Genomic DNA, 23,578 nt, shown 5'->3' with positions numbered 1-23,578 from the left:
GCTATCAACACTCCACACCCTCTTTCTTTTCAGTGATAACTTTGTTGGTATTCCCTACCTTTCTGCATATTCTAACCGTAGATTGTGCTTTGCGCCTGAGAATGTTAGCGTAACTTAGTTTAACAGGTTTTGTATGCCTAGGAGACCTTTTTTCCATGTCTGCGCAATGTCGATCATTGTGTGCATTTTAGAAATTGTTGTACAAGCTCCACTTTAGTCATTTCTGTTCTTAGAGGGGGGGATTGTTTTTGTCTGGGGAGGGCCAGTCTATCTTCAATGATAGTTAATGGTGTGTAGATGGGTGCATTTGGGGGTTGGGTGCTTTAATGGTTGCAAATTAAGTTTAAACAATAGTGACGGCTGATTGTGTGGGGGATGGGGGCTTGGGTAGGGTTGGTGTTTCAAACATACTACTTTGCTTGTGTCTACTGCGCTCTGACACAGCGCTATATCCCATCTGTGGACCATCAGTAGTAACTACTACCAGATTTGTCTGGTTATTCATGCCCGGTTTGGGTGTGAGCCTCTTCTTTTTCTCATTTTTCTTTTCTCCCTTCATTGTTATTTGATTGCGTTTCTTTTTTGTCTTATTTCGACATGTACAATATGAATGCCAGATCTATTGATCACCTTAACATGGTATCATGGAATGTGAATGGACTTAAGAATGTTGTGAAACGAACCAAGGTGCTAGCTCATTTGAAATCTATGTAATGTGACATTGCTTTTCTTCAAGAGATGCACCTTGAGGACAATGAAGCTGAGAAACTCCAAAGGGGATAGGTTGGACAGACTTATTTTTCGACACTCAACTAGCAAAAGAGGTGTGTCTGTACTTTTTAGGAAGAACTTGCCGTTAACAGTCTTGGCCAGCATAATAGACGGAAGAATTGTTTGTTAAAGTCAGACTACAAAACACAATATTGCTATTATGTAAAGTACATGCACCGAACAGATGATTCTCTCCTTTCACATGCTTGCACAACTTATTGAGAATTGTAAAGTTGACACAATTGTGTTGGCTGGCGACTTCAACCAAGTGATGGACCTTTTAATTGACTGTTCAAATGGAGATTGTTCTCGAAACCCTAAAAAAAAAAATGCAGGATGTCCCTTTAGAGCTTGGTTGATGAACTACGTCTAGCTGACATATGGCGTCTGGAACACCCGTCGGATAGAGACTACAGCTTCCGCTCCTCGTGCCATGATACTTATTCACGCATTGACTTTTTTCTGACTTGTGGTAGAGTAGCACTGAGTTGCTTTGGTTCACAAATAGGTCTCATTGCTATCTCCGACCATGCACCTGTGTCATTATGCCTCTCCTTGCAGTATACTCTGGTCAAATCGGCGAGGTGGAGACTGAACATTTTGCAAGATGAGCAAGTTAAAGATGAAATTGTGGAGGAGATTGATTCAACAAAATGGAAGGAATTGCAGTCTGACCGGTTTGGGAGGTGTTCAAATGTTTTATCAGAGGCGTATTGATACCCAGAACTGGTAGATACAGGAAGTTGAGAGAACAGAAGATACAGACACTATCTGCAGAAGCCCAGAATTTAGAGAAAAACCTATTATGATCCATGATGATGTTCAGTCAAAATTGAGGGAGGCAAAGTATGAACTGAATAAAATAGTATCAAATAAAATATGCCTTGTTCAGACAGATTAACTATTTTGAGAATTGAGAGAAGGCTGGTAGGCTTCTGGCGCACAGGCTGAAGGTGGCTGAGAGTGATCGTGTCCGAAATTCAAATGGTGGGTTGGAGACACAACAAAAAGGAATTAATACCATTTTCCATGATTTTTATGAAAGCCTCTGTAGATAGGATTTGAAATGTGAACTGGACAATATACAATCTTTCCTAGACTCCTTATAACTTTCTTGTCTAACCGATGACCAAACTACAAGGCTTGAAGGAAACCTACAATTAGAAGTTTGTTTAGCAGTCTCCCCCCTTAATGTGGGCAAATCGCCTGACACTTATGGACTGCCGGTGGAATTCTACAGGATCTTGTCTGACAGGGCCCTATAGCTATTATGTGACATGTACAATACGTCTTTTGATATTGGTTCCCTGCCATATACTATGCGGCATGCCCTGATGACTGTGTTAAAAAAGAAAGCTGGATTCCCTACACTGTGTGCTAATTATATGCCGATCAGTTTGATTAATACAGATTGCAAGATTTTGGCCAAAACATTAGCTAGAAGACGAACTGGTGATACTCTTGTTAATTTAATTCATGGAAACCAGGTCGGCTTTGTCTCTGGAAGATCTGTAACTGACGATATGAGACGTCTACTAGTGGCAATTGAACATGGATATACACTTAAGAACGCTGCTGCTGTGGTCTCATTGGACGCAGAAAAGGCATTTGACCGTATTGGGTGGGCCTTCCTGTTTACTTGTTTGGAAAAGATGAGATTTGGTCAAGACTTTAAGAAATGGGTACGACCTCTGTATATGAACCCATCCGAAAGTGTACTCGCCAACAATGTTATTTCAGAACCATTGTTACTTACCAGGCACCAGACAGTGGTGTCCACTTTCCCCACAGTTATTCATCTTGACTATGGAACCGCTGGCTGTGTTGCTGCGATCTGATGACAATCTCCACACAATAATGGAGGAGGATCATGAGAATAAAATCTGGCTTTATGCGGATGCCCTACTAGTGGCTTTGCGTGATCCTGAACTTGGCATCCCCGATCTAATGCAAGATATTCAACAATGTTCTGCCGTGTCAGGCTATAAGGTCAATTGGGTTAAGTCTGAAATCCTTCCAATCAATAACTTGTGTATGCAATATACCTGTAATAAGTTCCAGTTTACTTGGTGTCAAGAACAAATGAAGTACTTGGGCATATGGATAGGACCAGAGGTGGTGAAGTTACCGAAAATGAACTTTGAATTGATTTTACCAAAACTTAAATCGGACTTGGATAGATGAGGACTCTCGAGACTAACATGGGGGGGGGGGGGGTAGGAAAACAATTCTATTAAAATGAACTTAGCCCCATGTGTAAATTATCTACTTTGAATGCTACCCATCAAGGTACCAACGCATTTTTTCTAAGAGATTGACAGGATTATGCAGAAATTCATATGGGAGGGCAAGCCGCCAAGACTTGCATTGTGGAAAATGCAGCTTCCCCTAAAACATGGCGGAATGAATCTGCCTAACTTTTTTGAATATTTGTATTGTATTTATATTGCATTTGTATCATTTGGCATTCATGGTTGGGCATCTGTGCAAAGTTATTGACAAGGATGGAGATCCAATAATTGAACTATAAGGGAAAGTAACGCATCGTGTCAACCAGCTCCAAAGTCTTTACTGACAACTGTGACAAAACAATCTAAAGGGCAAAATCTGTTCACTGCTTTTATGAAAGAATGCTGGTGCAGCATATCGAATTGTGTGGGTACCGATCCATTCTTGTTTCCGGATGCTTCGATCTGGCTCAATCCAGCATTGAAATCGCTAAGGAACTTACTTTTATGGCCGGCGTGGTTTCTGGCTGGGATCAAGTACATTAAGGATCTGGTGGAAGGTGATGAATGGATCCCATTTGTGTGGTTATGCCGCACTTTTGATATGAGTGCACTTGTGCAGAGTATAGAAAATTGAAGGACATCTCCACGAATATGGACACTTCACAATTGGTGACTCGGGGCAAAGCTTGCTCGGCCTTGGAAATATGCAAAGTGCAGTTCACCCTGCTGCCACTATGTATGGAATCCTGAAAACATGTCGTAAAGGGGATCCAGAGGTTGTGGATGTTTGGGCTGAAGAATTGGGTGAAGTGATTGATCAGGGTTGCTGGCTAAGGTGCTGTAGTAATGTGAGATTAATGAGCATGGACTGGGGCTTAAGAGCATCGCAACCAAACTCCTTTTTAGGACTTTCTGGACACCAGTGCGTGTGTTTACCTGCTGGACAACGATTTGTGTTGGAAGTGCAAACAAGCAAGGGCCACACTCGGTCATCAGATCTGGTTTTGTACAAAAACATTCTGGGATGTAGCCTGTGAAAGAATAGGCTTGTTCTTGTGCTGTACGGTTCCAATGACTGTGACTCTTGGTGCTTGGGGAGCATTTTTGTTAGAGGCTATTGAATTCAGAAAAAAAATATATGGTTCCTCTGGGCCTGTATGCAAAGAAGATGATTTTGAGGGCCTGGAAATCGTCTTGTATCGACGATTGGGTGGAAGAGCTGCTTACCGTCAATACTTGCGAAAGGGCAATTCACAAATCCAACAGGGATACAGATAGGTTATGGACATATGGGGGAGCTTCCTTGATGTCTACTGTTAATGTATCAAAGCTGATGTCACATACTGACCTGTTTTGTCGTAGTTCAATGTTTCCAAAGTACATTGATCAGTTCTTGTACCCGTATAGGCCACTGATACTTTACCCAATGAAACTGCCATGTTTGGGAATGTTTTGTGATTATCCATGAATTGTACAGCTGAAATGACTTGTATATACTACAAATGATTTAGGTTTCTTTTTGTTTCTTCTCCTTTTTCGAGTCTTTTCTTTCTCTTCCTTTGATTTGTTGTTGAGTACATTTTGGTAAGCTCATCTTTGGTTACTAAGTCTGATTCCATTTATGACCCTATGCTGAATATTCGATTTTGATAGTCTTGTAACTTTCGTTTATGAAAAATAAAGCGTTGAATCGAATGTGCTTGGTGAATTTTTATAGCCATGCATTATTTTAGTGAATTGTAAATGTGTTCCGTTAAACGTGAATGCTGTGCATTTCTGGCTCTCTACACTTTCAGGTTGTGTGAAATACCCATTGCCTGGATCAAGGTTTGTTTTATATTTAAGTCTGTATAAGTTGGTGTCATGGCCACAGGCCCCAGAACACAAAAAACACACCATCTAGTGATGGGGGCAATGGGTCACTTGACTCACTTGTGTCCCTTTGGGACCTATAAACACGGGGTCCCTGGCTGGACTCAGTCCTGGCACCTTTGGCGCCAGGCTCATATAGAGATGTGAGCAGGAACACTTTATTTCAGTGCAGGAGTGTTTATTTTACAGGAACTTTCCCAGATCTGAAAGCCTTTATTCCAGAGAACATGCTCATGTGCTGACTCATCAGGTGTGGCAGGCAGGCTGTACCTGTTGGGCATGGCTTCAGAAGCTCAACTATATAAGCTGCTCCATCCTTAAGGCCGGTGCTTCGCGTTACTGTGCACTCGCATGCAACGTGATGTTCACCACTGCTTGGACCAGTTTACTTACCTTTTGAAACCAGGCGTTCGCCTGCATACTCACCTCCAGGAAACCGGTGCTTCATCGCTTCCTCTGCAGACTCCTCTCCTGACATCCAGTGATCTTGATCGCGACGCCGCTGCACCACACTCCACATCCACAAACTCGGACCCTACGAAGAAGACAAGGTTAGAACATCGTCCTACGGCCGCGCCACATTTGAACCCTGCACGTCCCTAGTTAACAATTTATCATATACTGCACTGCTGCTGCTTCGTTCATACATTCCCTCTGGCTGTCGCCTCGAGCTCCACAGCTTTTTCCGGGCCAGCAACACCTGCAATGGAAGAAAGCAAAAGAGCAAACATCAAAAGTGGAACGGACAGAAATACAAACCGAACTTTACAATACAAGAAAAACAGACGAGCAAAGGCAAACAGGAACACTGAAGTATAGTGCCTTAGTCGCAGCAGGACTAGAGTACCACGTGCAAGGGACCAGTGAAGGAACTCTATCCAGATCATACAAGCGCCCCTGCCAGAAGCAGCAGGACTGAGTGCTTGCCAAAACTAATCAACAGGAGCAGTCTCGAGCACCATCACTTATTACCACCAGTAACCACGTAAGCGCAGAGGGCGAAGTCGGACCAGAGCGGTCTCATCCCCCGGAGGGCTGCAAACGTGCCCCAACGCCTCCGCAGAGACCAGGTGAGCTTAACAGTTGGCTAGCAATCCAGAACTGTTGGCTCTGGACTGCCTCGGTCTTACAATGTGCATTCAAAATTCGGAAATCCACAAAATGGTAAGTACCATCAGGTTTTAACACTGGAAGCACTGGACTATTATGTGGGCTAGCTTGCTTTATAATCACCCCCTGGTCCATTAGCTGGTCTACTATGGTTTGCATGTGGCCAAATGCCTGTGGTTTAACTGGATACTGCCTCTGTGGGGGGGGGGGGGGGGTGGTTTCAGTACTGGAATCACATGTGCTGGACATTCCTTATCCTGCCCTACATCATATTTGAACCGCTGCACTGCTGCCAGCCCTGACCAGCTTCTTGCATATTTTTGCTTTAGTTCCCCACCCACTTTTTTTTTAAAAAAGCAGGCATTACCACGTCTTCACCCCTTGGCGCTTGCCACACAAACAATGGTGGGCAATCTTGAAATGCTAACAGTCCTTTATATTAGATGTGTAACTGGCCAAAACAGTGCTTCAATCTTTTTGGGATGTTAGCCTTCCAGCTGAATGGTTACAAAATGCACTTCATTATGCGCTTATGTCTGCCCAGTGGGTGTAGTGACTTGTGCATTTGTGTGTGCTCATGTGGCTACATTCAAATATGGAAATGTCAGACCCGGAGTCTAATAGGACCTCGATCCAGTCTGTGTGTCACATAGTCTTTGGAACGGTTCGATGAGTGCGTGGACTCTGCATCTGTGAAACCTGTAGAGCTGCTGTGTTTTTTTTTTTCCCTTCTTAGAATGATCTGGCGTCCTTGCCTTTGGGGAAGGAGACGAACCCTCATCAGTGCTTTACTTCAGTGGACTTTTCATGTGTTGCTGATCTCTAAAATCATAGTCAGTAGGTCTGAAATAGGACTGCCCACCCCCACCCCCCGGCTTACCCCATGATAGTCTACCCCAGTGATTGCCTTGCCACTGCGGGCCTGCCTATCTCCTGTAGCGTTCTTATTTTTTGGCCTGTGCTCAGGTTATTTTTCTTTCTCTACTGGCGATAACTGTCTCCTCTGTGGTTTGTTACCCTTTTTACGTGGAACTATTCTCCTCCTTTCGAAGGCCTCACTTTGTGGTGTGTTTCGTTATCTGGCTGGTCATCTTTGTTAGCTTTTTTGTCTATCTCTGTAGGTCTCCTGCCTAAGTGATCCCTGCCTTGCGATTGATAAGTGGATGTCACTATGTCCCCAAATTCCCCCCTTTTTTCTTGCTCATTCAATTAGGACAATTTCCTATGGACTTGTAACCTTGTAGGCTCTCCTTTTTAATAAGGGTAGAATTATGCTCTCAACCATTTGATAATTATTAGATGCTATGTACAGGCCTAAATTCATGGCTGCGGCCGTGCCCTGTGTTCCCATGATGTCTGCTAATATCCGTGCTGGCGATGTGATGGACGGTGTGCATATCAGCTGTAAATAAAGCCAGCTATAAATTGAGAGACAGCTGTCGCAGCTCGCTAAAGGCAGTGTGCAGCCAGATGGAAGGAACATGGATAGTGCCCTATGCCTGTGTCGTAGGGTAACTTGAGGTTAGGCTGCTTGCAGTTGTCCTAATTTCTCTGAATACCACTTGGGTATGTATTCATTTCTGGACGGACAAGACCCTAATATTATTCTCAATGTCTGTAGTTGTACCCCACCTGCATCCAGCTGTCTTTGAGGTTGCAGAGCAGGTGCTACATGTTGCTGTGCCGCATCGCAATCTTGCGCACTATGTCAAAATGAGTGGCTAGCAATTGGTAGTCTGTTTGCAAATGCAGGCCTCCTCCAAGGTTTGGATGAAACCGGGCTAGGAATTCTGGTGACAGATTGGGTGTGGCTAACTGTCCATGCCTAGCACCTGTTTGTGGGTAAACTAGATCACCTCCAAACCAGTTGACATGATTTGTATGTGTTAAAGCCAATTCAGAAAACTGGTATGGGCGATGCTGGATGGTGTCTAAATCTCTGCTCACCAGGAGAGTTGCATATACATTATTTGCTTTGTTGGCTGGGGTTTTTAAGTAAAGAGTGATTCTGCTGGCAATCCACCTAATTGCGCTACTGCTACGTTGGCATTCACTGTTTTGATACTGCGCTGATCGAAGCCATTCATATAGCGCCATTCTACAATGGATGGGAATATTGATTTCCTGATGAGCCATCTTCTGTACTCTAACCTTATTTAAAAAAAAATTTTTTTTTAGAAAAATAAATGTTTGCCCTGTCCTTTTTTCGAGACTGGTACATGAGGTTATTTAACGATCAGTAATGGTATGGTTATCTCTAAGAGGTCCCATCTGGGGGGTGCCACCTGACTTGATTGCTTATTTATTTGGATTTATCAATCACCCAGCGGCCCGGAGGCATTGTGGCGGCGTTGGAGAATATACAGCTTGGTACAGAGAAAAACTGTAAAATGTAGGTGACAACAGACATTGTTGATCAAGTGTTCCGTGGTTACAGAGGAACAGTATTGAAGGAGGAAAATAGTATTTTAGACAGTTTAGTTGAACAATCTTGTTTTCAGTGTTTTTCTGAAGACCGAGAGGGATTGCTCATTCCTTAGGATGGGTGGAAGGGAGTTCCATGCTTTGGGAGCTAGAACTTCAAAGCTGGTTCCTCCAGCTTTCACTAACAATGCTGGGACAGAGAGTTGGTGTATTTGTTACTTTCGGGCCTGTGCGAGGGTGCCTGGTGTATTCTCTCTACTAAGTATGCTGGTGCAGATTGGGAGAGGCATCTGTGTGTGATGGTGAGGGCTTTAAATATTATACGTTCTTTAACTGGCAGCCAATGGGCGTCCCTTCTAGCCTGGGAGATGTGTTCTCTTCTGGTAATGCCGAGTACCGCTCTTGGGGCATTGTTTTGTGCTGTTTGTAAACGATTCAGCTTGTGTGGATGTGCCCAAGAGTAAGATATTGCAGTAGTCTAGTTTTGCGCCTATGGTGGCTCTGGCAATATTGAGGCAGTTCTTTTTTGTTAGGTAAGGTTTCACTGCATTTATTATTTTAGAAGTGTGGGCTGATGCTGATGAGATGGCACTGACTTGTCTGTACATCGATAATGTGGAGTCTAAATGGACGCCTAGGGTTTTCACTGAGACTGCCGTTGGGATGACTGTCTTAAATGATGATGAAGAAGCTGTAAGCATTGTCAAGACGTTTTAAGGCTTCTTTGGGGCCTTCTAATAGTAGTTCCGTTTTTTCCCCATTTAGACATAGGTAGTAGTTGCCTGTTAATGGCATGAGGATTTGTGTGTCATCGGCATAGTTGGTGAAGGCTATGCCGAAATCTTCTAGGTCACTGAATAGTGGGAGGGTGAAAAGGTTGTAAAGCGTGGGGCCAGTGCATAAGCCTTGTGGGACTCCGCACTCGATAGGCGAGGGTGTGTCCGATGATTGGTCTGAGAAGACTCTCATAGCTCTACCATCCAGGAAGGAGGTGATCCATGCTGTAGCTTCTTCAGAGAAGTGGGCTGAGTCAGTAAGGTGTTTGCAAAAGATCTTGTGGTCAACCAGATCAAAGGCTGCTGAGAGGTCTAAGAGTAGGAGTGAGTTTTTGCCTTTGTCCATGGCTCCGAGTAGTTGGTTCTTAAGGTCTAGTAAGGCTGACTCGTGCCGTGGCGGGGGCGAAGCCTGATTGTCTTTTTCCCAGGATGTTGTGTGTTTCTAGGTAAGCTTGAATCTGTAGCTATGCTGCTTTGTCTAGACTTTTCAGCAGAAATGGCACTGGGGTAATGGGGCGGTAGTTGGGGGAATCCGGGTCAAGGGAAGTTTTTTTTAGTAGGGGTCACACCCAGGCTTCCTTGAGAGCGGTGGGCACTGTACTGGTGGCGAAGGATGCGTTGATGAAGGAGGTCATGAAAGGGGCAAGTGCAGTGGCGCAGTCTTTGACTAGGTTGGCTGGGCAGATCTAGCCTTTGCATAGAGGGGGTTTGATGTGTTCTAGGATGTGTAGGACTTTTGGAGTGGTCACTTCTCTGAATGTGAAGGTTTCAGGTGGGTTGCTGCTATTTTTGATGATCCCATCTGGTTTGTGCGTGGGCAGCTTTGGAGCAGTGTTAAGTTAGGGTAGTTTATCAAATTGGGAATTGATTTTCTTTTTGAGAGTTTTAATTTTGTCTAACATGGCTTGTTGGATGTTACTGCACCACGTGGAGTTCTTCTCGGTGGGTAGAGTGGAGGAGGTGGGGATAGTAAGCTCATTGTATATGGTGAATAGCTCTTTTGACTGTGAGCTGGCTTTTTCAATTCTGGCATTGTAAGTCGCTGCTTTGGCTGTGGAGATGGCCTTTTTATATTGCTTAGCAAGTGTGAGGTAGGAGTCCTTTGTGGTAGGGCATGGATTGGCCTGCCAAGCAGTTAGTGCTGCTCTTTTGGCAGTGCGTATATCCTTTAGTTCTTGTGTGAACCAGGAGTTGCCATGGAATATCTTTTTGGCTTTTTTCTTTTCCAGTGGAGCTACTACTTCTAATGTCTTTTAGTGTGTTATAGAGCTCAGCTAGTGTTGTAGGGTCTTTGGAGGTGGCCAGGGATAGCATAGACTTTTCCAGGAGTGGGATTAGTCTGTCTGCAGTGAGCAGTTTTTTTGATCTTGCCATCGTAGCTGGTGCAAGTGGGTAAGGGTTCCCTGGTTTAGCTGGTATGAAACAATGTAATAAGTGGTGATCTGTCCAAGGCATGGGGGTGTTAGAACTAATGTCAGCCAATTGTGGTCAGCGATCCAGTCAAGGATACAGCCTTTGGTGTGGGTGGGTTCATTTACTCATTGTGTAAAGCCTAGATCTAGGATGGCTTTGGCAAGGGCTTTACTTTTTTCAAAATCTTTTGGGTCTTGTGGTCCAGCTTGATCCCTGCCCCTTCCCTCCACCTCAATTGAGATTGTGGGAATTAGACAGGGAATCAAAGATCATGTTTTATGTTAATACGCACCCCAGGAGGTGACTTGGGATAGCTTTCCTGAGTGTTTGTGCTCATTCGCATAATTTACAAATTTCCTGGCTGTATTTGTTAGTTCTTTGGACTCAACACCATTCTGAAGCATTACTCAGCAATATGCAATTGACAATGAGGGTAGTAGATATATTTTTAATATCACATCTATCTTCTACAAGCTCTTATTTGCATTGCATGTGCCGTAACAGAAGCAACTACAACATAGCACATTACCATGAAAAGAACTGTTATGTAAGCAAAGAGCATGCTTTACATTAATAGAGCAAATACTAAGTGACCATTTTAGTTTAGCAGCTTGAGTGACCTGGGATTTATATTATGTTGGTCTATGGTATAGAGTGGTGAAAAATACCAAAAGCCTTTAGTCTCAAAATGCACACGGCAAGACCCCCAAAGTCAACTCGCGCTTTTAGAGCAAGATGTGCTGCACATGAACCGACCATGGCTTCCTGTCCATTTGGGCCTGCTCATCTCCCTCTTGCCTCTGGTCTGGGATCTGTGATCAGACTACTCCCCAGCCCCCACGACTGCTGATAGCTGCGCAAGCCTCTTTTTTTCCCCCCCCTCATTTAGTTTGCCCTTTATATGTAAAAAAAGGAGCGTCATTTCAGTCATGTGGGAGGTTAAAGCTTGCCGCTTAGTGTTCTCTTGTCTGTTGAACATCGTATAAGAGACGTGTTGTCTGTCTCCACTAGTTGTCTCCACTATAGTGACTGGGCTTTTTCAGTGAACGGGTAAAGCATGTCAACTGCTTCCACACAATCTTTTAACTGTGTGCGTGCATTTGGTGTGTATTGGTGCTTCCTGTCCTTTGACTGCTTATCAGATGTAAAGGGTGTAAAAAGCATCTCTTGACCTTGCTACGTGCCGTTTAAGACAAGAAGTTGCCACAGGGGGTTAGGTTTATCTGCTGGAGGGGGAAGCTATGATTTCCTGGCCCCTTGCAATTTGTTTTTTTCTAAAGCAAATGTCTGCATGTGCTTCTTGTCAAAAGCACTATTTGGAAGCGAGTGCATTGTATTCAACAAACATTTGCAGCCACTTGCTATTGACTGTTTTATCTGTAAAGTCGCCTGATCTGTGATCAACTATTACTAGACTCGTCCATGATCCATAACAGACTAGGCTCCCTGAGGGATTTTTTACAGTCCCTATTCTATCTAATGGTTAGTGTTCTACAAGTGTAGGGGATGTGCCTTAAAGACATAAGGTTGTAATAAGCCATGTTCATGCTCTCCTTTTCCTTTCTTCCTGCTTTGCGCTCCTAAATCCCCACCAATCTTGTTCTTTCCCTTCTCTTCTGTCCCTTTGTCACTCATTCTTTCTAGAACTTGCGGCCACCCTTAGATATTACTCTTCCCTCCTCCACATGATTGCTCACTCTAAAACAGTACTACTGAAACACCTCGTACCCTCTTCTTCACAAACACTCCTTACACTAATCTTCCTAAACACACCACCACAAAAACATGCCCAGTCACAGTTTAGTACCAATTCCACTCTTTAGCGAATACCTCCCCTGCTTCAATGTTATCCTTCACGGTCCACCACTCCTTCCTCCCATCCCTCCTGCTGGTTTTATGGTTGTCCACCTCAGAACAGATAACAGAAATGTACTCTTAACACTGGTGAGAAACTTTTTGGATATGTTTCATGAAGAACGTCTACGGAATAAAACCATCACAAGCTAACTTGATAGAAATGCAGTGTTGTATTTTTTTAAATCCCCCCACGCTAGACACCTTTGTCAAAAGTTGTCATTTGGGCAATTTCTCAGGTTGAAATGGAATACTAGCACCAATAAGATTTATGTGCAGGAAGCAGGTGAATTGAGCTGCATGTAACGAGCAAGAGGATATCCCTGCACAACAGTAAAAAGAGCAGCTAAGCGTGGCTTTCAAAAATGGGGAAGCCTTGCTACAACCCAAACCCAGGAAGGAAGAAAGTACTCTATTGCTAGTCGTTCATACGTTCACAACTTTAGCTTGATATAAAAAAATATCAATGAAAACTGGAGAATTTTTGATAAATCGTATTTTAAAAAGTGGAATGCCCTAGTTTTGCTTTCAAAAGAACCAAGACCGTAAGGGTTAAGATTTTGTCCAATGATCTTGTCGTGAAAAAGATGATGCAACAAAGTAATTACTGAGAGGCTAGGGTTTACCTCCTGTCACTGGTCATTACCCTGGTGGGAAGTGTAGGGATGTCACCTCACTAACATATCTACAGAAATGCATGATTGAATACCCAGAAAATGGACACTGAAAGGCTTTACCAACTCAGAATGTGGTCTATATGATTGTTCCAGTGCGGAAAGAAATCTATTTGAAAAACCTCAAAAGTGAAAACCAGAATTATGGTCTGGTAAATAAAGTTGAAGGGCATTTAGTCAGTGATCCAACAGGTAAAATTCAATAATTATTTAAACATGAAACTATTAGGGAATTGGGAATTCATTTTCTTGACCAAAAGCAGCATGGTTGGTCTTAATACAAGTATTGAGTGACACAAAGTCTGCTAAATACGCGCTACAGTTGTCCAATATTCACATATTACTCATTGGTATGTGTATAACAGCGACAATTCGCATTTCTTAACAATATGCCCAGATGCACACCCTCTATAACATGAGTGGATGGATACCTGTTAAAACTGTACAAGTTTAAGCTTAATAGGCTCTTTGAGATATGTAAAAATCCTGACAAAGATGCACAAGTTATTCCCACAATGTTTAAATACTGGTCGGAATAAAGAATTAACAAGAGGTCATTAGCATATCTATTTATTGAACTGAACAAATCCTTTTCGTACTAGGATTCCTCTGTTGAACTATGCACACATAATTTAGAAATGGCTGCCGTGTTTAGACCTCATTTGCTTGGAAGTATGGTCTATCTGTTCAAATCTCATTGTACTGAAACTGGTACTTCGTGTAAGAACACACAGGCATTCTCGGAACTGCTGATCCTCTGGTGCGAGGTAGTGGTTTCAGGGAGTCGGCTTGCACAGGCAATATGATGTTGGGTGGGGTGGGTGGGGGGGTGTAAGAAACCAGTTGAGAACCGTAGTCCGTATATGTTGCACATCATGTAAGCTGAATAGGTACTAATGTGTGCACCTTTTATTAACAACAGGAATGGAGTTATGCTAGGTTAACACATCCATCTACATGGTGCACAGACCTCTCGGTTTTAATATGCTCCTGTGGTGAGTCAAGGATGCACAAACTCGTAATTAATAAATTGCACATTTTTGGTGTACTTGGTAAAAAAGCAGTGGTACACAAAGAATAAAACGTAAAAACATTATTTTTGTACTTTTTTTTTAATTTAGATTTTGAGTTTCGGAACATCCTTGAAAAGGATAATATGGGGTGACCACTAGGAGGCGTAAACTAAGATGGCTGTGTGAAGCAGAGTTCCACAAGATCCCTGCTTCGGTGAGTTGATATTGAGGTGCAGACCCAGTCTACATATATGGTATGTCCAGACCCCTAACCAATTGAAGGTGCACAGGGGTGTTTATGGAGCCCTGCGGCATGAGGGAGGTGGAGCACTGCCCGGGATGTATCGGAGCAGAGGCTCTGGTGGGCCTTCAGAGGTAGACTGTGCGGCACCAAGGATTTGCTGTCTGCAGGTGGATCTTGAGGGTTCCGCTGCAGCGTGTCCCTGTCGTATCGATAAAGGGTAGAGCTGCGCCTGCTTTGGAGCGTAAGGAGGACTGTGTGCCACCTTGGTCCCCTGCGTAGTGCTCCCATCATCACAGCAAGGCATGGGAGGTGAACTGGACTATGGCCACTAAGGAAGTTGTCTAAGGCAGCTTACAGGGAACCGAGGCGTTAAGAGGAGATATCTAGGCCACTATCTGATTTACGTGGCAGAGTGGAGTGCTTAGAAAATAAAGTGGATTATATTGAGCATAAACATTAATGCTGACCTGCTGGAGATGCGGTAGGCCAGATTGCTGGACCTGGAGACCAAGGAGGAGGAAGTCTGGCTGAAGCTGGACGACTTGGGAAAACCGGGAGAGGAGGAATAACCTGAGGGACATGGGCCTCAAGTGGAGAAACATCTCGGAGGTGGGCAGGGGGAAGATCAAGGCGATAGTGAATGATCTCTTCACTGATGAAGTTAGTAAAGAGGTCAGAATTGATAGAGTGCATAGGGGAGGCGGTGGTGCAGTAAACGGATCTAGGTCAGTGGTTGTCCTATTTTAATCATGAAGGGTGTAGAGGCTAGTTTTGGAAAGAGCAAAACCCCCTCCCTCAACCCCCTGACATCTATTATGAGGTTGATGAGATGCGTATTTACCAGGATTGGTCAGGCTTCATATTCAGACAAGGAAACTGCCGATTACTCACTATGGGACTAAATGAAAAGGGGATTCGGTATTGGTGGGCCTACCCATTTGCTTTTATATTTGAGGTTAAGGACATGGACTATAGGATTACTACAGGGATGGAAGTTATGCAAGTCCTAAAGCACCTCACGGAGGAAGTACAAGACTAGGGGAACATTTCTCTGGAGGGGAGGTGGAAACACCTTGTGGACCCCCAAAAGGACTACCGCTGCATAAAAGGGTGCCAGGAGGTAGAAAGTTTCGTATACTTGGTACACCTTCACCGAATTTTGTTAGGACATGGATGACACAGTGGGTCGGTTGATGTAGTCTTTCGAAAGGGGGTGGTGTGCTCATGGAGATCGGAGGATGCGAATTACAATGGGTGAAAGATTGGGATGAGTGAGCATGGGGGTGGGTGCTGATGTGGGGTGGCAGGCTGGGGAGGTAACATGGGGGTGTGTTTTTGGGGGGGGGCTTACATTATGTGGGACTTGTGGGGAACTTGCCTGGAGCAAGTTGAAGGGTTGGGAGGATGGGCTGGTCACTTAACTGTGGGAACGTTGAACGTAAACGTTGAACATGCTCTTGTCGTTAGGGAGTCCCAGAGATTGGGTTTTGATGTTATGTTGTTTTAGGAAATGAGGATCACAGCGGATAAAGAACTGCACATTCCAGGTGTGCAACTTCAGACCTATTGGACATCTGGGGAGTCTAAAAAGGGTGGATTGGGATCCTGTTCCATCAAAGATTGCAGTTGGGCGACCCCAAGGTAAGGAGGCCCATGGATGGACGTGTCCTGGTAGTGAAGGGTTTTATAGATGAAGTTACAATGGAGGTCTGTGAAGTGCTCTGCATCTGATCCTGAAGGATGTGCATGGCCCTCTGATGATTGGTGGGAACTTTAATATGTGGGCTGACCCAGAATTGTATAGGCTGGCCATTCCTGAGGTGGGCACCAGGTTTCGTTGCCAGGACGGGTCCGCTTTTGAGAAAATTCTGATCTCGCAGGAGCTGATGGATGCATGGAGATTGATTTACCCAAGTAGCAGAGGCTGTTATTTTCTCCCCCACCCGGTACATGCACCAGGATAGACGATTTGTGCTTGAAAAGGGAAAGGATGGGTAGAGTAGACTCCTGTGAGGTGCTCCCGATTGGCTGGTGGGATCATGATTTGGTTCTTATGGATGTGATATTGTGCGGACTGAATACACGCATCTCTATGGAGATGTAATGACACCCTCTGGAGTTATGCGGCGGTTGCGGCAGAGCTGCTTTGTAAAGACACAGGGGAAGTAGATTTCTGCCTGGTGTGGGACTCAGCAAAGACCACCTGGAGGGGGATTTTGATAAGCGAAGGAACGAGTAAGAAGATGGAAAGAGGGGAGATGGGGTTATGCAGGGAGATTAGGGACTTAGAAGTATGGGTACAGGCCTCAAGGGAATGCGGAGGAAGGCAGTCACTTGGAAATTAAAGAAAAGTGACTGGAGCTTAAACTGATGGGGACCGAAGACGTTTGACGAAACTACAGTTCTTAAAACACACATTTTAAGAAAAAGGAGATGGCAGATTTGATGCTTGCAGCTAGGCTGAAGGGGCAACAGGCAAAGAGAGAGGTGGAGGAAAAACCTGGACCTGCAAAAGGGAGAGAAAGGTTGGGTCTGCTCCAGAGGAGATGGTTCCCGGTTTTGCCACTTTTTATGAGATACTCTATGGTAGGGATGAGGGGGAAGGACACTGAGGGTTTAAAAACGAAATGGGAAAGAGGCCTGGGTAGGGAAGTAGATAAGACTTTATGGACCAGAATGTGTAGAGGGGCTTAAGTTATCGGTAGAGTTTCATTTTTCATTTAGGTTGCATGCGGTCCAATTGCTACACAGGTGGCAATACGACCCTTTGGAAAAAAGATTCCCAGCAGTGAGCCTGTAGTGTTGCCCAAAATGTGCTGAAAGAGTTACATACTGGCATATGTTGTGGTGAAAAAGTACAGACTTATTAGAAAAATCCTGGGATGGATCAGGGGGCTAGAAGGGATTGACAAATTCAGACCATCCTGGTCTTATTTGGGTTGGACGAGGGCAAGACCTGTTTTAATGTTAGGCACCAGAGCCTGCTTAGCCACCACCTGCTAAACAGATTATCTACCGACCTGACAGGGAACGAGCTACCCAGGCCAATGAGATAATGGAAAACCTTATGTTAATACATTGGGGGCTCCCGAGAGGGGGATGGTCCTTTCTTTTTACGTCTTTTAGTGTGTATTCCTTTGGTTCTGAAAATGACAGTTTGACTGCATGGTATTCGGGCAGAGTCCATTACACCTGTGCCCATCAAGCAGGGCAACATACCACTGCATTACAGGAAGTTAAATTGTGCCAACTGCATGTAAATGGATCTAAATGTTAATTTCATTGCCAGTGCCCACGAAGTAATTGGCCAGAACAGAAAGAACAATGTTCACCATTTAGTGTTAAAAACACTGCAGTGCTTTTTGAAACCCGCTTCTGTCTTTTAGACCTATGTCCTGGCTATATCGGCTTGATGTACGCCGAGATAGTTTCAGAATCTCATTCCTTTGACCACGTAGATATCGGACTCTCTGTAGTACATATTCAAGCACAGCATTTCACGGAAGTATAAAAGAAAATGCAGTAGGAAGCGTGCCCCCATTAATACTTTGTGAAGTCCCTTTATTTTTTTTTATTGTAGCAGCCTCAGAGCTTTGAAAATGAGATCGCTGTTTGAATGCGCTTTGTATCTTGGTAAAATGTAATATGAGCAAAGCTTAATGTTTCTATAGTGCTTCATTTGTCCTCCCATTCAATAGGCGATGTACTGAGGATATAAGATCTGCTTTTATGCACCTGGTTCGTACATGCATTGTTGCTTGCTTTATACACATTTAGTTGTTCGTTCTTTCCTCAGTCAGAAAGAAATGGTGTTGAGTCATTTAGGTAATTTCCATGAATGTTACTTAAATACAAGTTCTAAAATTGGGATTAGAAGGTAAGATAGGTGCTCAACCAAGAGTGATCTCCAAAATCTCTTCTCTTTGAAAATAGTGTAATGCAGGTAACTGATCCAGAAAGAAAAGTGAGTGTACTGGTTATTTACAGAAAAATATATATTTTTCCCTTCACACGTGTATTTTAAGTTTTATTCAGTTACCCACATACCCAGTGTTATAGAGTTTAACCCAGTGGTATAGAGTTTCTGTTGAAATGCATCTACCAAGCTCAAAGTAATGCTTCAGTTCAGTATAACCAATGGACTGTGCATCTATCGTGACACTCTCCCTTGTCGAGTGGAACCCAGCTTTTAAAGAGGCAGTGAGCCTCAAATGATGCTGGCGTGGAAGCGGAGACAGCAGAGCTGGGGCTCCAAGTTGGTGGCACACTGATGTGTAGCTCCACTGAGACTGAGCTGTGCGCCCCCCCCCATTTCCCCCACCCGGGTTAAGTTTTGCATGGGATGACCCCTCAGCCCGCTGTGAATGAAACTAAAGACCATCCAACTGAGATTGCATGAGTATCTGCGGCTGTTGGTAAATTAGGAAATGTCAGAATGCAGCCTGAGGAACCGGGAGCATAAGCTGTCTGGACAGTGTGATTCATTGTAAGGGTGTCGAAGACAAACCAACCCAATTGTAATTGAGCTGCATGGGTACTGCATGATGGTGCGCGAAGATGATACAGTTGGGGGGCGGGGGCTGGTCGAAGCTGCATGTGCTCAGTGAGCAGTGGCACCATGCCGCGTTCCCTTGCCAGCTCAACTTGCAGGGGAGATGGCATGCATGCCTGCAAAATAATCAGGCTTTTAAAAAAGCGAGCACTACACCCACCGTGCAGATAATTTTTTACCTGCTGTCAAAAGATGTGTGAGCTAGCTTACAGCACCAATACTACAGCAGCTGTGTGTGAGATGGAATTCGGTCCAAGGAAAGCAGACAGAGGCTGACTGACTCCTATGAAAGCAAGCAACCTTACCGAGGACTCCACAGCCTCGATGCCTGTACTTCCAACAGATCCGATCATGAGCTCTCTAGTATAGTGAATGTCCAGGGAGACTCACAAATGACCTGTTTGAAGCCTCCTCGTTGTGCCTCAACTATGACTTGAAAAGTATCATACAGTTCAAAGCTGTTGTGCTGTGGACCATGTATTCCATGAATGATGGTTCTACAAATAAAACTCCATTGAAGCCCATGCTTCCTGGATTAAAATACACCTGTAGCTTCAAAGTAATACTAATACATGTCTCTTAACTTCAATTCTGCTTCAGCTATATTCCAGGTGAGCAAGGATAAACTACAAGAAAAGTATAATTTGGGACAGATTACTTCCTACATTTGTCATTTTTTTTCTTAGATCTGTCATTCGTTAATTAATTACTGAGATCACCCCCTTCTGCCCCACTTCACCCATAGACCACTAATCGAGCACCTTTTTAAAAAAACGGCAGAACGAGAGGTGATGGCTGGGAGGTTTTGAATTAACCATAACCTCTGGCATTCGGCAACCCTCCAGACCCCCCGCCCCCCCCAAAAGGTGTAGTCCAGCCCGAACCGCTTGGCTACATCTCTTCAGCACGAGACCACAAGCATCCCCAGGCATGTTTCAGCCTCATTGGGCATTGTTGGTGGAGGAGTAGATTGTGTCTCTAGGCACAGCAGGCACGGGTCCCACATCTGGGCATACCCGTTCCACTCGCGTTGACTATAGCAAAATAAGAGGTGATGGTTGGAAGGTTGGCAAGAGCCGTGCCATTGGTTCACATTTTCCACCCATTAATGTTTAGGTTATACCTATATTCATTTTATATTTTAGTATTGTGTTTTTTTTTTATTAAAAAAATGACAGTTTTTAGCTCAAACAGCTACACATTTAGTGTTTACACCCCCCTGGCCCAGAAACATTTAACAATATGAGACCACTGCCATCTTAATTAGGCATAGCTAGGCAGTTATTGGATACTGATCAAATCTCCCAGCGAATTCTTTTATATTTATACAAGTTTTTATAGAATGAGCGGTTTCATGGTTGTTAAATATAATATGACTTTGGTGTAACCATTTTTTCCACCACTTCACTGATGGTCCAAATACCAGGTGAGAACACTTGAGCTTTCTCCACAAAATCCACAAACCAAAAGTTATGTTTTATGAGGGAAGATTGCAGCTCATTAAATCTGCATAACTAACCTGCATTGTAGTACCATCAGTAATCTGACATGCCAACATGACATACTGTTGCAATAAGTAACCTTATTTTCAAAATCGGCTTCCTGAGATCAACATGAGACATTACACTGCCTGTTCTCAAAACTCAAAAGAATTACATTCATGCGAAGTGTGTCTAGGTTCTGACCCCCCACCACCCACAGACGTGCTCCGCATTTAACATTCTGTAATCCTTGTGCTTTTACTCCTCTGTGATTAGTAAATTCTGTAATCCTTGTGCTTTTACTCTTCGGTGATTGGTTCTTTTAGCTTGGACCAATCTTAGTGAAATCTTACTTCTGCTATCGTCCACATGGGGTTATGAGTTAATAGATTTAAGAATAAATCTGTGGAAACTGTATACTAATATAGTCCTTCTGGTCTGCCACAACTGGGGGCTATGATGCTCATGCAAATCTACATTTCTTGTTTCTCGGTTTAAAAGAACCACTAGTGTTTGGAGCAATTTGCTTACTGAGATTGCACTTTTCCTTAGTTCGCTGTGGCAGATGTATTGAAATCTGGTAACTTCTAATCATTGATGTATGGGTGGGAGTTATGAAGCTTGAACATATTGGGGCAGTACCAGAGCTCTAGAATGGATGCATGTAAAGGTGGAGGAGGAGGTAGCAGGAAAGGGTAGGAGGAACAGGTGAGAGGAGCTTCAGAAGGTGACCCGGTTGAGTGATTGGCGAGATGGTGTTAGAAGAGTAGTTTATAACTAATTCATGATTGTGTAACACCAAGCAGTTTGTAACATTTGGTTTTCTTGAGTGTCCAGGGAAATTAGCACCACAGAGATTCTTTTGACAGTAGACTTTGAATAGACTTTCAACAGTGAAACGGTTTAAAATTAAGATGTAAAGGTTGACTCCAGTGCTCTAGAGTTCAAGTTGTATGTCACATAGCCAATTAAATGTGGTACATAAAACGGCCGATAAATAAAGATCCAATGTAATCTAATGCTCCCATCCCCTCTATTTAAATATTTCTTAATTCCATGGGGAGGTAGATGTTCACATCATATCACATACTTTCAATTGCTAGTAACATATAGCCAACACCCAGTCCAGTGTTTAAATATTATTGCTAGTTGACTCCATGCCACGGGTTCCGCCCAACTGGGCTTTGTCAAGGCTAAAGTTTGTTTGTAAGCAAGCGATTGAATTGAAATAAAGAATTTGGCTCTAGCAATGAAAGTGTTGTCAAAGATGGTGTGAAACGTGGAACCTGTTTGAAGAACTCTTTCTCTACTAGATTACTTGGAACCAAACATGTATTGCATTCTAATCCTCAAGATATGTTTGATCCCGGAAGAATAGACCGATAATGTATGTCTTCCACTGACTTTTTTTTTTATTATTTTTTTTTAGGAGGCTAATTCACAAAATTAGAAATGAAGTTTAACCGTGCACGGAAATGTTGTTGAAAGACTTTGGCTCAGTTGACTACTTAGAAGTCCTAACCACAACTCCTTGTTAATATTTATTTGATGTGAACTACTAGTTCATATAGTTTCTTTTTTCTAGGTGATTGTCTTTATGCTTTGCTACGTGCACTGGGTATTTTTACTGAATCAGTATTGTTAGTCCTCTTTCTGGTTTAAAAGCGGTTTGGTTTAGTTATCAACATCAGTTTGCGCATTGTAAAGATGATTGCATTGTCCCTTTCATAAACCCCCGTGAATGTTTGCTTCACCTTGCAGTATTTATCTTAAAATGGTAAACTATTTTAAAATGCTCAAAATTGGGAAAAGTTTTGATAGTGTTTAAGAATCCCGCCTGGGAAAGGGATTGAAAATACATAGGAAAGAAATTATATTTAATTGTATAGATAGTCCTGAAGGTGTAATCGGTAGCAGAAATGCTTGCGGCATTGACATTTGAGTGAACCTGGATTCTCAAATATGGCAGTAATGTAAGGAGCTTTGAATAGTGGTATTGATCAAAATGAAAATTATTCATGCAAAATAAATTGATTATAATCCAAATTGAGGTAGAGCAAATCAATTATTTCTGAGCAATCCCCACCCGAATATATAAACAAAATTGCTGCTGCTAGAACTTTGTTACTCAACATTTTTATTTGTCAAATAAAGACTGTTATTTACAAGCTGTTGCAACTGTTAAGGGCTTTCAGGGGACATGTGATCTAGGAGGCCATCTGATGGTTATTGAAATCGACTAATCATTTTGCGTCACTCGATTTCTGCAAAATAATCCAATTCTGACCTTGGCACGAGAAGTTAAGAATCCCCTGCCATATGTGGTGAGTGTGAGATTTATTTATTTAACTTTTTATTTAGAATTTCAAAAAACAATAAGCTATACATAGGTAACATATTCAGTATAGTAATACAATAACTATCATTGAAACAATTAGCAATCAAGCCAAGAATAATAGTACAAGTAAAACAAGCAAATCATCTAAAGAATTTAATAACGAATCAATGGTATAATGAGCAATATAATAAACTAATAAAAACATAAGACATGACAAAACACCCATCCCATCAAACAATAACAAATAATGTCTCACATACTTCGTCTAGTTTGAAATTTTTAACCTTCAACAGTATATCCTAGCTCACATTTATTCTGTGGATGGATTGCCATCCCCACGCCTAAAACGGTCAATGACACCTGCATGGGCGTCAAAGGCTTGCATTGACATTTCAAAAACTGTGGATTGATGAACCAGCACAAAGACGCTACTGTTAATTGAGCTGACAATGGTTCACACCCATTACCTCATTAAATTAGTTGGGAGGAATTAATTGATCCCTCTTACCTTTCACAGTCCCAAGATTGGATGCACAGATAGGTCCACTTGACGGACATTGAGACCAAGTGCCAGCCTCCACTGGCATATAAGGTAGCTCTAATTTTTTAAATTTATCTTTTAATTCTCATATGATTTCTGAATTTTATTTGTTACAATTTCCACATAGATTTGTGTAGTATGTCATCTAGGTGTCATGCGATGTCACCCGCGAGCCTCATTCGGCGGAGATGTGATGGACATTCCAGGAGGGACACGCGATTGATGGAGGAGGGTGAAGCGGAGAAAACAGGGTGAAGAGACTGGCAGGGCTGGTTATCTATATC

The 23,578-nt window shown here is 43.2% G+C and overlaps 1 protein-coding gene across 4 annotated transcripts in view; it reads left to right on the top strand.

Annotated features, from left to right (window-relative positions):
• The window catches only part of TLK1 (tousled like kinase 1), a 1,414,233-nt gene that overhangs the window by 103,267 nt on the left and 1,287,388 nt on the right, over positions 1 to 23,578 (top strand). The window contains exon 1 of one of the 4 annotated variants that reach the window (XM_069616194.1): positions 14,263 to 14,352. The exons of the other annotated variants lie outside the window; for them this stretch is intronic. The gene's annotated coding sequence lies outside the window, so the exon portion shown is untranslated. Of the gene's footprint in view, positions 1 to 14,262; positions 14,353 to 23,578 lie in introns of those variants that run through there. 4 annotated transcript variants of the gene reach the window in all.

Source organism: Ambystoma mexicanum, chromosome 9, assembly GCF_040938575.1.
Source record: "Ambystoma mexicanum isolate Mex_15411 chromosome 9, UKY_AmexF1_1, whole genome shotgun sequence".
Taxonomy (NCBI): Eukaryota; Metazoa; Chordata; class Amphibia; order Caudata; family Ambystomatidae; genus Ambystoma; species Ambystoma mexicanum.
The sequence above is the reverse complement of the archived record's forward strand: the minus strand, read 5'-3'. Positions and strand labels throughout refer to the sequence as shown.